At 38.6% G+C, this 23,876-nt stretch overlaps 1 non-coding gene across 1 annotated transcript; it reads right to left on the bottom strand.

The window, feature by feature from the left end:
- Positions 1-5,119: 5,119 nt before the first annotated feature.
- LOC118484528 lies at positions 5,120-5,226 on the bottom strand. Its single transcript, XR_004873638.1, has one exon. It is a non-coding gene; the product is annotated as a small nucleolar RNA R71 (small nucleolar RNA).
- Positions 5,227-23,876: the final 18,650 nt, after the last annotated feature.

Consider the following 23,876-nt stretch of genomic DNA (forward strand, 5'->3'; position numbering starts at 1 on the left):
TTTCTTCGTATTCAGTTTCTTCATCGTACACTGGGTTATTTTCATACTCTTCATATTGATCATCCTCAGACTCAGCAAACAAGTGTCTTTTACCAGCCCTTTTACACTCAGCTTGACGATGGCCCGTTTCACCACAATTGAAACGTCTCGGACTGCTACTACTAGCCCCCTTAGAAGTAGGCCCGGTATTGCTAACCCCGGCCGTTGCTAACTAGGCCCGCCACGAGGTGCCCCACTGCTCGACCCAACATTCCCTCCGGCAGGGGTAAATAAACTGCTCACCCGACGGTTTTGTTTCTCAAAGGCCAACGCTCGTTGGTGCGCCTCTTGAATGGTTAACAGGTCAAAAAGATTCACAGACGCTATGATTTGAACCCTTAGACCCCCAATATATCGAGAAACAAGTTGTTCTTCTGGTTCTTGAATATCGTTCCTAGCAATCAACTGGTAAAACTCAGTGGTATAATCATCAACCGATTTAGCCCCTTGTTTTAAATTTTACAGACGTTGGTACATCAACCTTTGAAAGTTATGAGGCAAAAATTTGGACCGCAAGCACTTTCTCATCTTGGTCTATGTCACAATTCTTGACTTCCCAAACCTATTTCGTGTTAACTTCAATTGTTACCACCATGCAGAGGCCATACTACGTAACCTAGTACCGATCAAAGCCACCCGCTTATTTTCAGGCACCTCCTTCTACTCAAACACCTCCTCCACGGTAGCCAACCAATTGATGAACCCCTCCGGATTCAAGCTAGTCTCATCAAATTCTGGAATATCAACTCTTATCCCAGAATCCCAACGCCTATTGCCCCCTCCCCGTTCTCTCCTTGGCCGCCCTTCCTGTTCGTCCTCGGAATTCAAACCATCACCAAATGGGTTACTAAAATCAGAATCATACCCGTCATTGGGTCCCTGCCTCCTACGATTGATCAAGTCGGCCATCCGGTCAGTCAACTGATCGACCACTTCATCCAAACGTTGATCCACTCTCGCCATAAGTCGCTGCTCCAACTCCCGTTCATACACTTCATCGAGTGGCCTGTTTCTCCTTGGAGGCATTTTGAGCCAGGAATTTAGCTCTGATGCCAACTGATGTAGCGTGTGTTATGATAACGAAGAACAAGTCACGTTGATTCTGCGAATACCCATGATGATCTTCCCCAAATCCCCAAAATACAACCCAAAGGGCATAGAATTTGAAGTGAAAAATGAGTAAATTCGAAATTGATTTCTGACCATCCAACTTACAAGAGAAACATATAAATAAAGACAGAAATTTGAAATGGGCCACAAAAAGGCCATGGGCCAAACACAAGCCCAAAAACAAAAGGCATAAAATGCACAAAACACCGAAAAAACATAAAAAGATAAATAACTGATAGAAATAAGCGTTTTTAGGCCCAACGATACCCAAACGCTGTAGGCCATTTGCAGCAAGATGAAGCTTGTTCTCATGATCTTTTCGCCTGGTCGCCCGCCCAAAACGGGACCCCGTAGCCCAAGTTAGAGCCATTTTAGTGAAGTCCCTTTTGTCACACGATCTTGGGCCTCCAAATACAAGATAGCCCGCTCCTCCACACTTGGACCCGCATCAATATTTGACAAGAGCTCGCCACATGATCTTCTATATGGCCCAAAGGACTTTGCTTCAACCTGTGTACACCACCCGGCAGTCTTCCCATGAAGGTCCTTCAAGCTTTGTCCTTAGTCTAAGATTGTGTGTGGTGTGAAGGATAAGAGGAAAGTGCTCGGTTCTGATTTCTTTTGCCATTTGAGGTTTTTGTAAGTGAAATTTTTCTGAAAAAGTTTTGAAGTGGAGGTTAGATAAAGAAAGTTTTCATGAGTTTGTTAATATATATAGATGAAAGTGATAGTTATGCCATAAATGGTATTAACAACTCAAGATTTCTTTTCCTTTTCTTTCTCTTCATTTAATACGATATCTGGTTCAGAGAGTATAAGTATATGACAGAGTTTTAAGGCCCCGTTTGGGAGTAGCATTGAATAACTAAGCGGCTACTTTTATAGCCCCTAATCATTTTTATGCCCATGTGTTTTGCTATACTCTTATCAATGATGACGTTGCATGCTTTGGAAGTAGAAGTGAAATGAATATTTGTAGAAAATTTTACCTGTGATGGTTGATTTTCCCTATGGTGGCTTTGAATTTATCTTAATGCAAGTGACTTTCCCCCTTTTTGATTTTTTTAACTTAAACTATACAAAGGAAAAAAATCAAAAACAAAATTATCTACTGTTATGTGTTTCTACAAATATGAGATATGAATAAAGATGGTAAAATTCATGAAATTTTATGATAATCAGTGGTCATTCTGATGTTTTAACAGATTTTTTGAATCAATAGATTTTCTGGTAAATCAGATTATTGATAATTTATCAGATTTTCTCTGATATTTCATCAGATTGATGGATTTGTTTATTAGAAATTTGTTGTTTCATTCTTTGATCATCAGAATTTTTGTTTACTCCCTGATTATCACCAGTTTGGTTTTCAGTTTGTGACTTATTGTTTTCTGAAACATCTTCATCCTTTATGTTAACCATGCCAAGTTTGGTGATTAGAAAATTGTGTCTCTTTTCATCAAGAGGTTTTGTTAAAATGTCAACAATTTGGTTTTCTGTTGGAACAAAGTACATCTCTATGTTACCTTTTTCAACATGATCCTTTATGAAGTGATATCTGACATCTATGTGCTTGGTTCTAGAGTGATGAACTGGATTTTCTGTAATTGCAATTGCACTCTTTGAGTCACATAGAATGGATATTTTTGTCAGATTTACTCCATAATCCTTCAGCTGAGTTTGCATCCATAGCACTTATGAACAGCAAGTTGCTGCTGCTACATATTCAGATTCAGTTGTTGATGTTGCAACACAGTTTTGTTTCTTACTTACCCAACATACCAACTTTTCTCCAAAGATTTGACATGCACCTGATGTGTTCTTTCTGTCAATCTTGCATCCTGCATAATCTGTATCTGTTGTCGTATGTATTGAATGCTTGGCTTAACTCATCGTCCTTTGCTTGAAGAGCTTTCTATTTATAGAAAGCCTAATGGCATGAATAAACATTTGTTTATTCATGCATACGTCCTGCAAAAAAGTAGCTTCTTAACATATTCATTGAATCCAATTATCAAGTTTCTTTGGTCACCATGAGATCCAATAATGTCAAGTTGCTTCGGTTATTGTGGAAGGTTAGATTGTTTAGACAAGTGGGGTTTATCAGAATTAGAATTTTCTGATAACCACTTCATCAGAAATTTTGATGAACAAATCATCAGAAAATCCTGATCCGATTTGCCAGAAACTATATCATATCCATCAGAATGGCCTTTTCTGATAATCTTCTCTTGTTCTTGATCAGACTTTGATACTTTAAAGAAGATGTGTTGTTCTTTTCAATCGTCCTATCTGGTTTCTTCTTGTTGTTTGATCTTCAGGACTTTTTCTTCTTCTTTAGATCAGGCTGAATAAGTTTTTCTTCAATACTTACATATAAAGTTTCCTAACAGTTTTCGATGGGACTTCGGGTTGGGTAAGCTCATGCCTTTGTATGGAGATAACACCAAAGTGTAAAGGACTTGATATATACATAAGTAGCTTCCATAGGGGAATTGATTACTCACCAACGGACTAATAGAAAGTAATATATATCCCTTGGACAGAGTAATTAATTAATATTATATCCCGGCCTCGAATGGCATTTCCCTGCTGATTCAAAGAGGAAGGTTCGAGTGTGTTATGATTCCGACCCAGATACTTCATAAAAAATACACGTTGATCTTAAACACCATGTTTCTTACAATTGATTCCTACCCTTTTGACAATCGAGCCCTTGTGACCCCATGACCCGATCTAGCTAGCAAGATATCAAGAGGTAAGTTAATCTTAAACACCACTTCTCCTATCATTGATTCCTACCTTTTTATTTTCTTCTCGAGCCATTTATTTTCTTTTCTTTTTATTTCTTATTTATCTTTTTTAACAAATCCCACTTGTTGGGCTTGGTTAGACGTTATTGACGACCCGGTACTAAAGCACATATATCGTTGGACTACCTAAGTATCTTACCATCACTATATTACGCCAATGGGTGCACTTGCCCAACGTGAGTTATAATGTGATGATAGTTTATAATGTTTTTATAAATATTAAAAATTGAACTAGTGCATAAACCCTCCTAAAATTAGCCATCTTTTATAAGCACACCATACCACGTCAAATTTTTGGCGCTGTTGCCAGAGATACAAAGATTTTGGGAAAAGTCTAAGCTGATGGCCTAGCCTAAAATTCGATTTTTAGAAGTCTGCTTGGAACTAAGACAGACCCCATGACATGACAACACGGGTCATGCCTCAACCCAGTTGCAGATCAACCTAGAAACATTTTTCGACACCGTCTAGAATTTAGACATGGGTCTTGCCGTGACAACACGAGCCATGCCTCGAGCCCAGCAGGAAACTCTGTCAGAATACTTGCCACAGACGTGTCTCACCCAGGTCTTGCCTTGACTTCCAGCATAATATTTTTCTATTTTATTTCATTTTCAGAACATTTTATGGGTTCGTTCTTGTTTACTTGTGCAGGTGGTGCATGACCTCTACCCGCTCAGGTGAACCAACACTCTACCCCTTCATCAACGAACCAGAACCGTACTTTCGTAGCAGATTTAGTCAATCGACTAGACTCGTGGCTGAAATAGAGGACAAACCAATGGCAGAGGAAAGAACCCTTATGGACTTTCTTAGGATAAGTCTGGATAACTTCGAGATTGCGATCATAGCTCCCAGGGTGAACGCGAACAACTTTGAGCTTTGGCCACCCCTTTCAAATGCTTCAAAAATCATCCACATACTATGGACTACCTGACCAAGACCCATATCTCCATATTTCCAATTTATTGGAAATATGCAAGACTTTTAAAATTAATGGCATGTCAGACAATGCCACTAGACTTAGAATGTCCTCATTTTCATTAAAAGATAGAGCAAATGCATGGCTAAAAAGACTCCCCAATGGTTCCATAACCACTTGGGACAACCTTGTTAGAAACTTTCTTTATAAATCATTCCCACCTATTAAAACTGCTAAACTACTGACTGAAATTAATTCTTTTCAACAAGAGGATAAGGGTTCTTTATATGAAACATGGGAACGTTTAATGGAACTTTTAAGAAAATATCCGCACCATGGAGTAGAAGTATTGTAACAGGTTTCCATCTTCTATAATGGACTATTACTCCAAACTCGTCAAATATTGTATTCTAACTCTGGAGGAATCTTAGGAAATAGGTGACATGCGGAAGTATTTTCGCAAATTAAAGAAAGAGCCCAAACAAGCTTTCAATTGCACACAACCTGAAAGAGCCAAAGCAAAAGCCCCTAGTGCATACAAAGTTGATGAGACCACTTTCCTTCAACTGTAACAAATTAAATTAAAAAACTTAAAGCAAGTAAGACCAATTCTACTGCCATAGCCTACGAAGGGTGTGGCGAACCCCATGAACATTGGAGTTGCATCCAACCAAAACAATAGCCGGAAGAAGTCAACTTTGTAAATAACACACCCCGGCCCAAGGTCCTCTTAGTAACACCTATACCCCCGAATGGAGAAATCACCCGAACTTTGGCTGAAAGGACAACAAAAACAGTAATGATAATAATAATAATAATAATAATAGTAATAATAATAATAATAATAATAATAATAATAATAATAATAATAATAACAATAATAACAATAATAACATGATCAGTTATAGTAATAATAGTCAACATCAATCTTTTAACCAAAGGAACAACTTTCAAAGAAACGAGCAACAATTTGTTCTTCATCCTCAATATAAAAATAATTGTTCCTGTAATGATGTATCCAGGTTAGAAGATATGATTACCTGCATGTTCTCTAAGAATTACAAGAAAATTGGTGAACATTTTGCTCAAAATGAAGCAGAAATACGCCATCAACGAGCATCCCTCCAGAATATTGAATAGCAGCTGTGTCAATTGGCGAAGTTGGTTCATAAGCGACCTCAAGGTGCACTTCCAACCAAGCCAGAGACCAACCCAAAGGCTCAAGTGCACACAATCATACTTTGAAGCCAAAAGGTTGTACCTGAATAATTATACCCTTCCGCATCTATTACTCAAGCAACAACAACCAAAAACATATCGCTACCACCTAACTCAAATACCACCACCACCCAAAAACCACCCAGTTCATTCATTACTCAAACCACACCTAACCTTTCACCACCGAAAAGAACCAACAACCCCTTCCTAACCCAGAACTAGACAAACCTCCTAACAGCCACACTCAGCCAAAAGAATAAGTTATAAGACAACGAGTTCCATACCTTGGGCCCATAGTCAAACAACAGACCGAAGAACAATCCAAGAAATTTATAAACTACTAAAAGAACTCCATGTCAGCATACCTTTTGTAGATGTTCTAAACCAAATGGCAAAGTATTCAAAATATATGAAGGATTTCTTATCTAACAAGAAACAATTAGAACAAATATAACATGTAGACTTGGGGGAGGAATGCTCAACGGTCCTGCTATATAAAATGCTAAAGAAGAAGCACGACCCAGGTAGTTTCACTATTCCTTGTTCCTTAGGAGAGTTTGCAGTGGAAAATGCGCTAGTTGACTTGGGGGCGAGTGTTAAACTTATGCCAACATCCATGTTCATAAGACTGGAAATTGGACATCCAGTCCCCCAACAAAGATGAAAATCAAACTTTCTGACCTATCAGTCAAATATCCAGAGGGGATAGTAGAAAACACTACTAGTCAATGGTGACTTTGTTTTTCCAACTGATTTTGCCATTTTAGACATGGAAGAAGACACGGAAGTGCCACTCATTTTGGGGAGGCCCTTCCTTGCCACATCAAGAGCAATGGTCGATATAAGTGACGGTAAGTTCAGGCTAAGATTCGGAGAAGAAGAGATAAAATTTGGAGTAGGGCAGAGAATGGAGGAAGACCCGTTGCAGAGTGGGGAAGCCATAGACACAAGTTTGGAATACGCCATCAAAAGGAGCAAGCTCATGGGATATTCAGCATCATCAAGTGGTATCACATAATTATAACACCATGGCCAGGTGGAACTTGTAGCAGAAACGTCAGGGTGTCAGGGTGTCACGTTACAAATTGTTCACAACACATGGTACTAAAGTTTCATTATATTGATTACATTGTTTAACAAATACAAATGAGTACAAGTAATTGTTTTTAAATTTAAAAGCAATCTAAATCCAAGGTCCATTCCTATGTGAATCATGATTGAAATATCTTCGTTTATCAATACCTGAAACATATGTGAAAATAGATGGTCAACAATAAAGTTGGTGAGTGACATAGGTTTTGTGGCCAAGTATTTGGCAATGTTGGTGCACTTGTGTCTGTACTTTGTCTGTATTTAGTCACGATGTAAACGATGTCCGTGTCCGTCCTGTAAGTTGACCAAGTCAACCGTCCTCCTGGTTTGACTTGGCCAAACAGTTAGTTTATGAATGTAACATGTCTGGTTCGAAGGATATCTCATCGAAGGATAGTTAGATCCTTCGATGAGCTCGAAAGTTGAACCTTCGATGGATGGACCTCGATAGATAGTCCTTCGAGGTCACTGTGAACCCTTCGATGGAAGTCTGATCGAAAGATGATCTTTCGATCAGTATTCCTGATCCTTCGACAGGTTCAACATCGATAGATGATCCTTCGTGACATCTATCGGATCCTTCGGTCAGACCTGCTGTGTATGGGTATATAAACCCATGCAGTGTGTTCATTTTAGTCAGACAAGAGAGATAGAAAGTTGAGAGCATTCTGTCCGAAACACACACACACACTTTGAGAGTTTGCAAAACACATTTGTGAACATTGTGCTTGTAACCGGAACCTTCATTCGTATTAATACAAGTGGTGTTAATCGGTGAACCTTTGTGTGTTTGTGTTTATACTTGTTTCATCTCGGTTTGCTTGCTAGCTTGGATTCCGCACTCGCTAGTGGGTTTGTATAACAAGGTTTAGGTTCGTCATCCTCCGAGAGGGACCTACAAGTGGTATCAGAGCCGTGGCTCTTTACCTTGTTTAAAACCGGGTTTGTTCAAGTTCTTGGTGTGTTTGGACACTTGGTTTAGCACCCGTTTTTGGTGGTTTTCTTGCATTTTTAAACTGAAAAACGAGTTCTAAACCTTTCGGGAGTGTTCGAGGTTGGGTTGGGTAACTTAAAAATCTGTTTTTAAGTAACTTGGTGTTTTCCGGCCATGTCTCCGGTGTGTTCCGGTGACCGGATCTTCTGGATAAGGTTTGCCATTTTGGGAAATTTTATTTGAAAGTCAAAAAGTTGGTGAAAAGTCGTGTGCAGGACATCCCTTCTGCCGAAAGTTGGTACACCAACCAATCACCTTTCTCACCAACCTGTCACCTTTTGTCAGTTGTGTCAGTGTGATCGAAGGATATCCTTCGAAGTCGAAAGACCATCTTTCGATCAAGGAAGGCTCGATAGATAATCATCTTTCGACCCATCCTTCGAAGTCAGAGATCTATCCTTCGATCCAGGGAATCTTTTCGAAAGATAGTTATTCGAAAGATAAGGATCTTTCAAATTGTGAATCTTTCGAAATAAGTGCTCGAAAGATAAGGATCTTTCAAACCGTGAATCTTTCGAGATAACTGCTCGAAAGATAAGGATCTGTCAATTGTGAATCTTTCGAAGTCTTTGCTCGAAACTCAACAGTGATCTTTCGAACACTGTTGATCCTTCGAACAAATCTTGATCTTTCGAACAAGGTTGTATCTTTCAATTTTTGTCTGTTTGAACTTAACAGTTTGTGGTTGTGTAGGTTTTCTATTAGTAATTTATCAAAATGAGTTGTACAAGTCCTTGGGATTAGAGTTTGGACTCACAATCTAGTCAAGAACTGACTTCTGCTGCAGCTTGGGCAAAAAGTATGTTTCCACCGCCATCAATCAGTCCAAGTCAATGGGCTTTGGTATCCAATCAAAGTCAAAGCATTCAAAACCTTTTGATTAGTGAAAGCGAAACGGGCAGCAACAATCGTCCACCAAAGTTGAATCATATGAACGACTTCCCATCATGGAAAAATCGCTTTCACACGTATGTTCAAGGGCAAAGCACCGATCTTTGGACGTGTTTCATCAATGCATTCAATGCCAATCTGGAGGTTGCTGCGTCCACTTCAGAAGGTTATGCAAACATGCTGGAAAATGACAAGAAGGCTTATGAATTGGAGAAAAAGGCCTTTGCTACACTTACACAAGCACTCAACAAAGATATCTATCATCAGTTCTCCTACTGCAAGACCACGAAAACGTTGTGGGATGCCTTAGTTGCTAGAGGAGAAGGCAATGCAGCTACTCGAAAGTCTCGTCATGATTTGTTGAAGAAAGAGTTTGAATCGTTTCAGTTTTTGGAAAACAAAACTCTAAATGATATGACAACACGGTTCTATCATCTGATTAGTGAAATGTGTGCTTATAGGGTTGTATCTACTCAACAAGACATGGTAAATAGGTTTGCTGACGCTTTGCCTCCAAAATGGAGTTCTTTTATTGAGTTGTTGAAGCACACTGGAACTCTAGACACTGTTAACATCTATGAGTTCATTCAGAAGCTGGAACATAAAAATGATGAAGAAATTAGGAAAGCAAAGCGAGCTCCCGCTCCTCAGAATACAGAAATGTACCTTCCAGGCTTCGATGCTTTGGCAAGATCCGCTGCAGCTCAGCAACAGCAACCTAAACTGCAAACTGCATTTGTGTCTAACACAAGTTCTCTTCCGTTTCCTCAATCAACTGCTGCTCCGGCTTTTGATCCAAGGTCTTACATTCCCGTCCCAACACAGCCACAAGTCCAACCTCCACAACAACAACAGCAGGCTCACTATACAAGCAATCCTCAACCTAAAAACCCTAACACAATCCGAGTCGATAATTCAAACCTTTCACACCTCAGCATTGAAGTTGCTAAGGAGCACATGGAAATTATTAATACAATGGTCAGTGCTTACTGTGGTTTGGTAGCAGGTCAGCTTGGAAACATCAACATGACCAATGAAGATTATCAACAGATCGACAAGGAAGAAATGGAGTTGATGGATATTAAGTGGGCTTTTGCAAGTGCGGTTAGAAGGGCCAAAGACTTTATGGCTCGTACTGGTAGAACTTCGTTGGAAGGAAAGAAAGATACGAAGTATGGGTTTGATATCAACGCCGTTACATGCTTCAACTGTGGTAATAAAGGGCACTTCAAACGTGAGTGCACTTTACCAACAAAACATGGCAATCACAACCCTTTCAGAAACCAGACGAGTACTACAAATGTGAATGCCCGACAAGAAAACCGTGAAAGGAGGATGGTGGCAGTTAATAACAATCAGGGCCAGCCTGGAAATTCAAATCCCAATCGGGCTTTGGCTGTTCAAGCTGATGAGGGATGTGACTGGTCAGTGCAGTTTGGTGAAGATGATCAGAGAAGTGGAACAGCTTGTTATGCAAAGATCATCGAGCATGTTCATAAAGAAGAGTCCTTTGGAAGTGATGACAGTTCCGGTTATTCTGGAAGTTCTGATGAAGAAGGCTCTGTTTCTGGGGATAATCACTCAGAGTCTGATGTGAAGGAGGAAGGAGGTGATGATATTCAGGATCTACTGAATGAAGCTGATGAGCTTAAATGTCAGAAATCGATTCTGATTAGGAAGGCGGCTACTGCATCAAAGGAAATGGAGAAGTTCTTTTCTGAAGACGGATCTTTTTCTTTTCAAACTGCCTTTATGGCAAACGGTTCAGCCTCTTCTAGTCAGGTAAATTCTGAACCACCTGCTCCTAGTGTTTGTAAATCATGTGCTGATATGAAGCTTGAATCAGAAAAGCTTCATAGTCATAATCAGAATTTGGTTATTGAACTGTCGAAATGCAAAGAGGCGAACATGGCTTTAACTCGGAATGAAAAAGATTTTAAATCTGTAATAGAAACATTAAAGAAAAATGTGTCCGAGGTTAACAAAGTAGTTTACCACAAGCAAGTAAGTATAAATGAATACATTAACATTGTGGAAGAAACTAAGAAGCAACTAGCCATTGCCCAATGCGAGCATGATGCGATCAAACAAAAATTGGAAAGTTATTCTAACTCCCAATTTGTGCTTGATCACATCATCGATGTTCAACAACCAAAGGGAAATCAGAAAGGCATAGGGTATAAGAAATGTCTGCCCCCCTTGATGAACAATTATACCAAGATGCCTGATGAGGAGGAAATGCCTCGGTATGAACCCAGTGTGCCTCTTGATGTTGAGGAATTTGCTACTGGCCTAGGGTTCAAACCGGACAATTCTTCAGACACATCCTCTAAGGAACAAGAAACTTCATCATCCATGAAGCAAAGTCCTCCAATTATTGAGGACTATGAGACATCGGATGATGAATCAGAAGTGGATGTAGGTGAACAGGATAAATCACTTAACAAGATGAAAGGAGTAGTTATTCCACGAGAGAATCACATTCTTTGTGATCCTGATACTCCTGATGTCCCATCTGTTAAGAAGCAAGTGATTGATCCTGTCAAAGTTGATAAGGCATGTGTGTCTACTGTTAAAAGCAGTAACGTGTTGTATACATTGGTTGGAGATAATAAAATCTACTCAGATCATGTTTTCCCAATTAAAAATGTAAATAAATCTTTGATTGACAAAGTCTTTGAAGACAACACAAACAAATTTTTGGGAAAAACACTTCCGGGGATTGTGGTAACACAATGTGATCCAATTCCAAAGGCTGAGATTAGAAAACAGTTTGGTAATCACAAATCCTCAACCACTCAACAACCTACTGCTTCTAATGGTAAACAACCAGTCAAACGAGCTCAAAAGCATAAAGTCACTCAGATGAAGTCTGAATCAAAAGGAGCTCGTTACAAGAAGAAAGCAAAAGATGTTAAATTTGTAGCATCAAAAGGTACAGATAAAATTGAGACTTTTGAAAACAAATCAAACACTGATTTTGTACAACAAGTCAAGATTTTGAAACGTAACAGCGATAACAATTACACCCAACACACAAACGGGTGTGATGAAAGAGCAAGTACCTCAGGTTCTACAGGTTCGACATCTGCTAGTCGATCAAGTTCTCCTAAGTTTGTTGAAAGGAGAACTTGTTTTAAATGTGGAGAAATTGGGCACATCATCAAAAATTGCCCAAATGCTCCAAAGAATAAACTTGTTGAGAAAGCTCCACCTGAAACAATTCATCCTCAACGTCGGTCAGTTTCACCTAAACATGATAAACGAACGGTAAAAGAACAAGAAACTAAACAACGACGTAAGAACATGAAAATTGTTGAAAAAGCTTTAAAATCTGAGGTTAAAACAGTTCAAAAGGAACCTAGTGTGTCACAACCTGTAAAACCAGAATCTTCAAAAACTGGTAGGCAAAAACGAACTTGGTTACCTAAGGCGGGTGACAATTCAGGGGGAGCAGTTGTTCTTGAAAATCATCAAGAGATTGATATCACGTTTCGTGATGCTCAGGGACGACCCAAGACCACTAAGGCTTGGGTCCCCATTCTCAACTGATGTTTTTAAATGACATGTGCAGGATGTTCTAGGAGGAACTATTAATAGTCATTGGATTGTTGATAGTGGAGCATCCAGGCACATGACTGGCGACTTACGGCTCCTATACGACGTGAGAAACATTAGAGGAGGGTATGTTGCTTTTGCGAGAGACAAAGGCGGATTCATCACTGGAGAGGGAAGTATCTCAAATGGCATCGTGTGCTTCGATAAGATCAATTATGTTAAGCAAATTGATCATAATCTTCTCAGTGTGTCGCAAATCTGCGATAAGAAATTCACCGTGCATTTTGATGATGCCGGCTGCTATGTGCTGAAACCTGGATTCAAAATTCCACAAGAATGGATTCTCTTGTCGGCTCCGAGAGTTAATGATCTTTATATTCTCGACATGAGCCAAGCGATTACAACATCTGCACAAGTCACTTGCTTTGTCTCAAAAGCCACGGAAAAGGAGTCTATATCTTGGCACAGAAGAATGGGACACATTCACTTGAGAAAAATGAATCATTTGGTGAAAAATAATCTTGTGAATGGTGTGCCTGTGAGAAGTTTTCATTTACAAGATATCTGTGTCTCGTGCCAAAAAGGGAAGCAAACAAAGAAGTCTCACCCTTTGAAGAAAATCAACACTGTCAGCATGCCTCTCGAACGTCTTCATATGGACCTTTTTGGACCTATGAAGCACAAGACAACATTTGGAGATGCTTATTGTCTAGTTGTTACTGATGATTATTCTAGATTTTCTTGGGTATCCTTTATGGCCCACAAGAGTCAAACTCCTGGCATCCTCAAGGATCTTCTCACAATGTTGGAGAATCTCTATTCGTTGAAAGTGAAGAGGATCCGAAGCGACAATGGAACCGAATTCAAGAATCAAGTTATGGATGAGTTTTGTACTTCTAAAGGCATTCTTCATGAGTACAGTTCTCGGTATACTCCACAACAAAATGGTGTCGCGGAGAGGAAGAATCGGACGATTATAGAAACTGCAAGAACAATGTTAGTAGAGTCGGAACTCCCTATTCAATTCTGGGGGGAGGCTGTATCGGCTGCATGCTATACGTTAAACAGAGTTCTTACAGTAAAGAGACATGGCAAGACTTGCTTCGAACTCCTTCAGAAAAGGAAACCGGATCTTTCTTACCTAGAACTGTTTGGTGCTCCATGTACTATGATTGAGCCGGATGGAAAGTTTGGAGCAAGAGCTATCGAGGGTTTCTTCCTTGGATATGCTACTCCGAATTTTCGTGTTTGGAATCTGGCTACCAAAAAGATTGAGCTTTGGAGCGAAGTGAGGGTTCAAAGGTACACGAGTCCTGTTAGGGCTCCGGGTGATCCGTGGATGTTCGATTATGATGGACTATTTGACTCCTTCAATCTACCAACCTTTGATGAAGAGTCAGCAGCGGCTAGGATGTTGTTGGAAAGTGACAACGCTGCTGTCTCGCCATTGGTTAGACCTATTGTTGTTGACCCTCAAGCTTCTTCGTCTGTCAACAATATGGTTCAAAATGAGGTTTATGAAGATGCTGCTGATTATAATGATTCTTCTGAAGATGATGAATATCATGATGCAGCTGAAGGATCTTCGGCTCCAGCTGCTCCTGTTCAAGGTGCTTCTGGTGATACACCTCATATGCAGAATGTAGACACTGCTGAAGGGAATGCATCCACTTCTACACACATTCCTGGTGTGGAGTTGGTTGTTGATCTTAATCTTACCAATTTGGGTATCAATGCACGTGTGCCAGAAAATCCTGAAATGAGGATTCATGATACTCACCCCCAGCAGAATATTATAGGAGATGTCCATCGCGGTGTGCAGACGCGTAATCAGCTGAGAAACAACCGGAATGCTGGTTTGTATTCAGCTATAAGAGAATCTGGTCAACAAAAAGACTGGTCCTTCGCATGTTACGTGTCACAAGAAGAACCAAAATCGTGGAAAGAAGCATTGAAAGATAGTGCTTGGGTTGAAGCCATGCAGGAAGAATTGCAGCAATTTCAAAAGCTTGGTGTTTGGAAGCTTGTTGAAAAACCTGAGAATTACAAGAAAATTGGCACTCGATGGGTCTTCAAATGCAAGAAAGACGACCGTGGAGTAGTTATTCGAAACAAAGCACGTTTAGTCGTTCAAGGTTTTCGTCAGATAGAGGGAATCGACTACAACGAAGTCTATGCACCTGTTGCACGTCTGGAAGCAATTCGGATCTTTCTGGCTTATGCCTCATTCAAAGGATTCAAGGTTTACCAGATGGACGTCAAAAGTGCATTTTTACATGGTGTGGTTGAAGAAGAGGTATATGTCGAACAGCCTCCAGGTTTTGAAGATCCTGTCCATCCCGATCGGGTTTGGTTGCTCAACAAAGCTCTCTATGGTCTTCATCAAGCACCACGAGCTTGGTATGCAACCTTATCTACCTATCTGCTGGAGAACGGTTTTCGAAGAGGTCTTATCGATTGTACTTTCTTCATCAAAGAACAAGATGGAGATCTTCTTCTGGTGCAGGTATATGTTGATGATATTATTTTTGGTTCTACTAATGATGTCTTGTGTAGGAATTTCGAGCGCATTATGCAGGATAAATTCGAGATGAGTGCTATGGGGGAAATGACCTTTTTCTTGGGCCTTCAAGTGCAACAAACTGAGTCTGGGATATTCATCCATCAGACTAAATACGTTGGTGACATCTTGAGCCGGTTCCAGATGTCTGATGCAACGCCCATTGGTACCCCACTGCCACAAAATCACGGAATTACTCCAGACTTGAAGGGTGAAGCTGTTAGCCCCTCATACTATCGCGCTATGATCGGATCTCTTATGTACCTCACAGCATCAAGGCCAGACATAATGTATCCAACGTGCCTGCTTGCCAGATATCAAGTCAACCCGAAGGCCTCACATCTTGCAGCTGTAAAAAGGATTTTTCGTTATTTGAAGGGTTATCCTGACACCGGTCTATGGTACCCTAGGGATAATAACTTTGACTTAGTCGCATTCAGTGATTCTGATCATGGCGGATGCAAAATCGACGGCAAATCCACAACGGCTGGATGTCAGTTTTTAGGAAATCGCCTAGTCACATGGCAGTGTAAGAAGCAGACGTGCGTCGCTACATCAACATGCGAAGCTGAATACATTGCTGCCTCAAGTTGTTGCTCCCAAGTTCTTTGGATTCAACAACAATTGCGGGACTACGGTTTTGAATTCCTAACTACTCCTATTTACGTTGATAATTCTGCTGCATTACAGATCACTAGAAATCCTGTGCAGCACTCAAAGACCAAACACATCGAAATTAAGTATCACTTCATACATGATTGCTTTGAGAAAAGATTAATCGATGTTGTTAAGGTCCACACCGATGACCAACGTGCCGACCTTTTTACCAAAGCTTTTGACAAATCTAGATTTGACTTTTTATTATTGGTAAACGGCATTAAGGTCAAGCAAGAGTAAACCAACATCGGAAAATCATTTTTGTAAATACCTGTGTGTTTTAAATTTGTCTTAGTTTGTTGATTTTAGGGGGAGTAAATCCAAAAATCGGAAAATCCAAAAACATCGAAAAATTTCAAAAACACAAAAACAATAGAAAAACAAAAATGAGTTTCCTGGCGAGCAAAAGAGAAAATGATAGTACATCAGTGGTCTATCCAAACCTCTTTAAACCTTAAATGAAAAACGATAAGCAGCTCTATATAAGATGTATCGGTAGGCTCACAATCATTTTAAAGTGTGCAGGGTGATATAAACTTCAATCGACTGAAGATCAGGTGGGAACCATTCATTGGCATATGGTCTTAGTACCGAAATTTCGTTTGATAGATTGCCGAGGTTCTGAGATATTCGGTCTTTATGCTGCTTATCATCTGGGTATCATGGTTGTATCTTTTACCGAAAAATAACGGGGACGCAAGTCTAGATCTTCCATGATACTATACATACGTGTAAATATTACATACTGCATTTGACCTCAATAAGTGATAAACAATCACATGTCCAAACAAATAAGTAATAAAATATCACATTTATCCGGGAGTCAAGTTCGTCTCTCTGCTGTATGGAAGTACTGACCTGTTCACGGACTTGCTCCTGTGCCCTCATGCATATGAAAATCAAGTTCCTCATCAATAAGTGATTATATCACATAGGGCTTGTTTTCAAATCAAAATAAGTGAGTATCTCACATTTTATACGGTCAAACAGATGATAATCAGTATACTCACCGGTAAGATGAATTCTCGTGCATACCTTGATACGGGAATGTGTCGTGATGTGGATGAACACCGGTCGGTAAGTATAAATCATACCTTAACGTATCCCCTCGCCATGATTACATCTGATAAGTTGAGCTTAAGTGGACAACAATACCGATAATTGTTATAGGATGCTTATCTTAACGTTAACTAACTGAACAACAAGAGTGTTTTGACATGACCGTACACTGATATGATTCTCTTACCCTCGAAACTCGCAAAAAGAATGTCTGTATATATTTATTTACTACTTAACTTTTATTGTTTTCTTTTAAACAGTTTCGTCGTTTGGTGCATATCAGCACGACATTAGCGGTGATGTCGTTTGATAACACTCAAAGGATATTAAAATTGTTGTCTTTTAATTTCAAAAATACCAAAAAGATTTAAGGTGAGTTTTAATATAAACTTTATAAAAGCCAAAAAGATTTTATTTCTGCTTTATTTTCGATCGTACGATGTTGGAGCTCGAGTCTTCGTTACCTGAAACCTGAACGAAAACCGAATTGCCTAAATCTTCATAAACGGTCGAAATTTGCATGTTTTGAAAGTTAAAAAACTAAAATTGATAAATTTGTAAAACTTTCAAACTGTCGGATGGTGTTTGATTGAAACATGGTCATTCGTGTGTCATTTGTTTATACTAACTATTCCAAGCAGTTGTTCTCATTACGCGTTTAGATTTCTTGCATGTGCAGATTCTAAAGGCTAGGAGAACATGGCCGATGACAAGCTTTGGAATGAAGACACGACGTGAAGGCGCTCAAAAGATGAAGATGATCGAGTTGCCACTGGCCATCATCAACACCACAAGGATCTCACTTCATAAAGATTAAAGTGTTTCACGAGCATAACTCAAGGGGGAGCTTATGTTAAGGGGGAGTTTGTCAACACACTTCCTACATGATACGGGTAGTGTGTTGATACACTTTCTGCTTTCAAGACGTGAAGACTTTGAAGATCCTCCGACATTGAAGACTCGAAAGGACATCCGAGACTTGAAGACATGAAGATCAAGGATGATCAAATTCAAGACAAATCTGCAAACATCGAAGATCGAGACAAAGCTACAGCCAAGGGGGAGTTTGTTGGTGCACTTGTGTCTGTACTTTATCTGTATTTAGTCACGATGTAAACGATGTCCGTGTCCGTCCTATAAGTTGACCAAGTCAACCGTCCTCCTGGTTTGACTTGGCCAAACAGTTAGTTTATGAATGTAACATGTCTGGTTCGAAGGATATCTCATCGAAGGATAGTTAGATCCTTCGATGAGCTCGAAAGTTGAACCTTCGATGGATGGACCTCGATAGATAGTCCTTCGAGGTCACTGTGAACCCTTCGATGGAAGTCTGATCGAAAGATGATCTTTCGATCAGTATTCCTGATCCTTCGACAGGTTCAACATCGATAGATGATCCTTCGTGACATCTATCGGATCCTTCGGTCAGACCTGCTGTGTATGGGTATATAAACCCATGCAGTGTGTTCATTTTAGTCAGACAAGAGAGATAGAAAGTTGAGAGCATTCTGTCCGAAACACACACACACACTTTGAGAGTTTGCAAAACACATTTGTGAACATTGTGCTTGTAACCGGAACCTTCATTCGTATTAATACAAGTGGTGTTAATCGGTGAACCTTTGTGTGTTTGTGTTTATACTTGTTTCATCTCGGTTTGCTTGCTAGCTTGGATTCCGCACTCGCTAGTGGGTTTGTATAACAAGGTTTAGGTTCGTCATCCTCCGAGAGGGACCTACAGGCAAAAGTTTTGTTATTGCAATACATTGTCCTACTGTACGAGTTGATGCATGAAAATAGATTTTTGTAGCCAAGTATATGGCGATAGTTTAATATTGCAATACATTATGTTTGATAGTAATTGTTTGTGACAAAGTGTTTTGTGGATGGCAATATGTATAAAACCAAGAAATTTGTGTAAACGAAAATTGTACATTGTACTTTGTTTCAATTGTACTTGTTTGCACAGAAACACTTAGCATAGAAACTAACCAAGAACTTGTGAAAGTTTATAAATCCAAGCTAGGATTTAGAATTTGAGTATCCAACAAGAATCTAACTTGTGATTTGTACTTTGTTTCACCACACAAGATTTGCACGTAAACCCTTACCAGAGAAACCAGCCAAGAACTTGTGAAAGTACTTTTAGAAATCTAATCAAGGATTTAGATTATACTTTGTTTCACCACATAAGTTGTACACACAAAGAGCACTTAGTAAACATATATGCCATAACGTAGTATTTGAGAAAAATTGGTTTACACATATAAATCACCCCAAAACGATTTGAAAACAGAAAGTATATACTCACTTGGATTGTCAATGATGTGTTTACACGTGCTTGCAAATCTCAAGTATTTCCTAGTAACAAGGATTTGTTTGTCAAAGTTTTGTTGTGATGATGTTTGTGAATGAATATGGGTTATGGAAACATTGAATATATCAAAATGTTTAGATTCTTAGAGAAGAGGAATTTTTGACAGCCTTCTATGTTGCCTTTGTAAAATATGTTTAAAATAGTAAATGTCGTCGAAAATTATAAAATTTTTCAGTGTGCTAAGTTACAATGTAATCCACAACTTTCATTTAGAAAGTTTTTGTGCTTGGAACCTTGGAAAACGGTCGAAACTGCGGATCTTTGCAGATCTTTCAGTTTTGACCTTCAGTTTGGTTTTGGTTTTAAACGATTGAGGGTCCAAACCAAAGTGTTTTTTAGCATATAATATATCTTAAAATTGTTTTTCAATGTTCTTAATCATGAGGTAAGAGTTTACTTCATTTGGTTAATTTTTAATGAAGTTATGGTCGTTCAAAGTGACAAAACATAATTTATCCAAAATAGGATAAAGTACTTATGTGTTCTGTTGGTATTTTTACTATGCGTAAAAATACGGGTTTGGACGAAAATAAGCTACGAAACTATTTTTTATTGAAAGATCTAAAGGAAAGGAACTTACTAACTTTAGGGGACTTCTCCAAAAGACTAGAAGAGAAATCTCAAAGTAAGAAGGAAGAAACTCTTTGAAGTGTTTGTATTTTGAGTTGGTGTGAAGAAAATGATGATCAAAGGGTGCTACTTATAGTGAAGGGAGGTTAAGGAGATTAAGACAAGTGTCCATAGAGGCATAAGGATGTGATTAGTGTCCATTGAGGTGTCAACACTAGAAGAAGTGTGGCAAAGGAGAAGATAAGTGGCAAAATATGGCCAAGACAAGTGTTCATGGGTGTTTGTGGAGATGATTAGTGTCATATAATATGTTTAAAGCTTGACAAGTGTCCATGAGTGAAATGATTAGTGTCTTGCTATGTGGCATAAGATGGTAACAAAGGTTTTTGGTATTTTTAGTCCCTAGACTTTGAGTTTTGGTGTTTTGACAATTTTAATCCCATAATTAAATTTAGGAAGGTTTCAGGTATCTATATTTATATGATACTTAGAGGTATTGACGGTAAGTTTAAATTATAATGTTGTATAAATGAATATTTAGTATGAAAATTAAAGCCTCGAAATTTTCACCGGGGTTACAATAATAAACCATGTTTGTTCCTGCCAAAGAACTAAAACGTGACGCGCCATGTCAGCTTTCCATGGATGAATAAAAGCCAGAAAACATATATTTTAAAGAAAATGAGAAGAATGGAGGTTGCGTCTATAAACAAAACCTAGAAATATGGATTTTGTTACCAAATCCCAAATTCATTTTCCAAAAAAAAATTAATTTCTAAGAAAAAACCCCAAAGAAAATTAAAAATATAAAAATAAGGGGCACTTCGTACGCATGCAATTTTTCAAAACCATTACGGATAATTTGGACATTAAAAGCATGAAATGACAAAATCCCCCAAAAACTCAAATATTATGTGGTGGTATTGAGGATGACCCTTCTCCTAAGATAAATAAGGAAGAAAGTTGTGAGTGGGATGGAAGGGGAGATTTGCCATGATTAAGATGATTGAAATTTGATGATGGAGAGTGAAATTGAACTTAGGGTTTGCAGTTGATCACAAGATTGTTCGAAGGCGATTAAAAGAATCTCGGATTGATCTGGAAGCTTATTTATAGGGAATGGATAACGGACAAAGAGAATCTGCTGGATTTTGGCAAATTGTTGGTTCAAGCCAATAGTTTTGTGCAATATGTACAAAAGTGAAGAATACTAGTACTTTGATTGTTTGTTTGTTTTTTATGATTGCAAAACACTTCAATAAAGAGATTTTAGAACCCATGCATGCCTGGTTTCATCACGGCTTGATTGGTCACTTTGACCACTATTTTGACCCATTGCCAACTTTTTTACCACCCTAATCAGCTCCTTTTGGTTCTCTGCCAGTGCTTTTATGTCAGCACTTTGATCAGAGTTCCTTTGCTTGTACTGATTATGGGTAAAATGGGAATTCTTCTATTTGGGCATGATATTTGCCGGAGCTGCATCAGTAACCTATACTGTACAGGTCAAGTGAATTTTTTTTGTGATTCATAGCAAATATAACAGGAGTTTCAATAATATCAAAAACCTCAAAAGAACCAGTGGATTCACAATAGCTATAGCTGGAATCACGACATGGGTATAATACTGGTTTTTCATAAAAAATTTCTAGATTTGAAATCTTGCTTTTTCATAAGCCAACACCATGTAGCAATCTTTAGTATTATGATTGGTTTACTCACAAATAGTGCAGAATAATGTGCCTTTTGTGCCTTTGCCCCTTTTTGAACTTGATTTTGATTTGGTTTTCAAGTTTTGGTTAGGGCTAACAGTTTTGGACACTGGAGGGTTAGCAATTGGTGCCATTTTTGCATCAGAGGTCACAAAAGTCAATGGTTTGAAATTCAAGTCAACACATGTTTCATCACACCAATTGGTGTTGTGGTGACCAGTGAATTTGTGAGAAGAGACACACTTAGTGGTTACAAGCTCCTTTCCAATTGAGGGATTGGATTTAATGTCATAGACTTGTATTTTTGGAGTGTAATCACTTGGTCCTTGTGTGTGATTATACCTTAGACCAAATCCTTTGCATGACTCAACCCACATGTGACAATTCACTTGGGTTAATTCAAGTTGTTTTTAACATGATTGGTATTTTGAAAGAAGTGATTCTGGTTGTGTTGAATGGTTTGAGACTTCATCTTTTAAATCAGATATCACTTGATTCCAATAGTTTCTCAGAGTTTTCAGATTTATTGAGTAGCTTGATATTCACTGCTTTGATATTCCCAAATTTTTGTATGCACTTTTCAGGCCAAAGTTCTGATAGTTTTATGGGGATATATCAACATGCTAAGATGGTCTAGCAGTTGTTGATGTAGCAAGTGGAATAATGCACAAACCAATAGTTTCATTAATGCTACAATCTAATGTGTCACTTAATGCTTCCAAAAAACTAGTGCAAGATTTTGGTGATTATGATTGAGTACAAGCACGCTAAAGTGTTCCTCATTCAAATTCTCGGTCAAACAATTTCAATCTATAAAGCTTTGAGCGAAGAAAACTTTGTTGAGTAGTTTCTTGTGCAGTGGAACGAATAATTTGAGAAACTACTAGTAATTGAGCATGGAATTAAGTTTGTGCTTGTGAGGGTGTTTCAACTTGTGCTTGTTATATGTTAACATGTGGTGTGTGATATCAAGAATGAATATTCACATGAGGATATGAATTTTGAATGGGTGAATGTGCAAAATGTGATGTAGATTGTGTGTTGTGACCCAGGGTATTTTGGGAAAAACTTTGATTAGGATAACTTTCAATTGGTATTGAGGTTTATGCAATATCCCTACACTCTCTTGGAAAGTGACATAGCCTATGACATCTATAGCATTCAACCCTGGATTTATCCTTCTCAAATTTACCCCTACCCTATACACCAGGAAATTTCCAACCAGTTTTGTTATAAGGTTGATTAGAATTGATACTCAATAAAACAAGTTGGTCAAGGAGGTCAAACTCTTCCTGGTCAAAAGGGTCTACTGGTTTATGATCATACATCCTCAAAGCATAATTCTGATTTCCCACATGTGATGTGTCATTTTGAGAACTAAAACTAGTAGTTATATCAACAAAGGGATCATAACTCTATTCATTTACTCTGTATAAGATGATGATGACTTGAGTCATCAGGGTTATGTTACCAAATCTGTAATCATCAGTAGTTTTGTTTTGCCTGACGACATCAGCTTTTGTTTTTTGTCGGTCTTTCTCTTATAAATGAAGAGTTTACCATGAAGTTGTGTCAAAGTCATCTCTTTAAAACCAATAAAGTTTCTTGACACATAAGTAGTTGTATCCCATTTATCAGGAAGAGAACTCATGAACTTGTCACTCAGAGCAAACTTTGTAAAACTTTTTCTGCAAGCCTAAGCTAGCTAATAAGACAGTTAAACCTTTCAAACTGTTGAGTCGGAGATTTTCCCTTGGTATGAGATAATGTTTCATATTGTTGATTTAAAATTTCTTTGTTGTTCTCTTGAATTTCATCTGTACTCACAAATTATCAGTTCACAACATCCCACAACTCTTTGGCATTCTAATAGTGGAGCAACCTCGCATAGATTTCATTGGGTAAGGCCATGGCCAGTATCCTGAATGCCTTAGCATCAAGCTCCAACTTTTGGAAATCCTGCTTAGAGTAGTATGTGGGCTTCTTAGGAATATTAACATTAGGTTGTTCAGTACTCGGAACAGAGGGAACATGAGGTCTATACACCACTGATGCAACCAATGTTCTGCTATAACAGGTGGTGACCCATCCTTCGTTGCTATATTTTAAATTCATGATGAACGAGCATTAGAGGCTTGTTTGCCAATCTGGTATTGTGAAGATCATGAGCGATTGACATCTCTCTGAGTTCTATTGAATTTTAATTAAAAGAGCAGAGTATCAAAAATGACTAGTTGAATTGATTGGTCTAATTCTTGTCAATATGCATGATCACTCAATAAGTTATCAGTTTGAGCTAGATTA

The sequence above is a fragment of the Helianthus annuus genome, chromosome 11 (assembly GCF_002127325.2).
Source record: "Helianthus annuus cultivar XRQ/B chromosome 11, HanXRQr2.0-SUNRISE, whole genome shotgun sequence".
In the NCBI taxonomy this organism is placed as follows: Eukaryota; Viridiplantae; Streptophyta; class Magnoliopsida; order Asterales; family Asteraceae; genus Helianthus; species Helianthus annuus.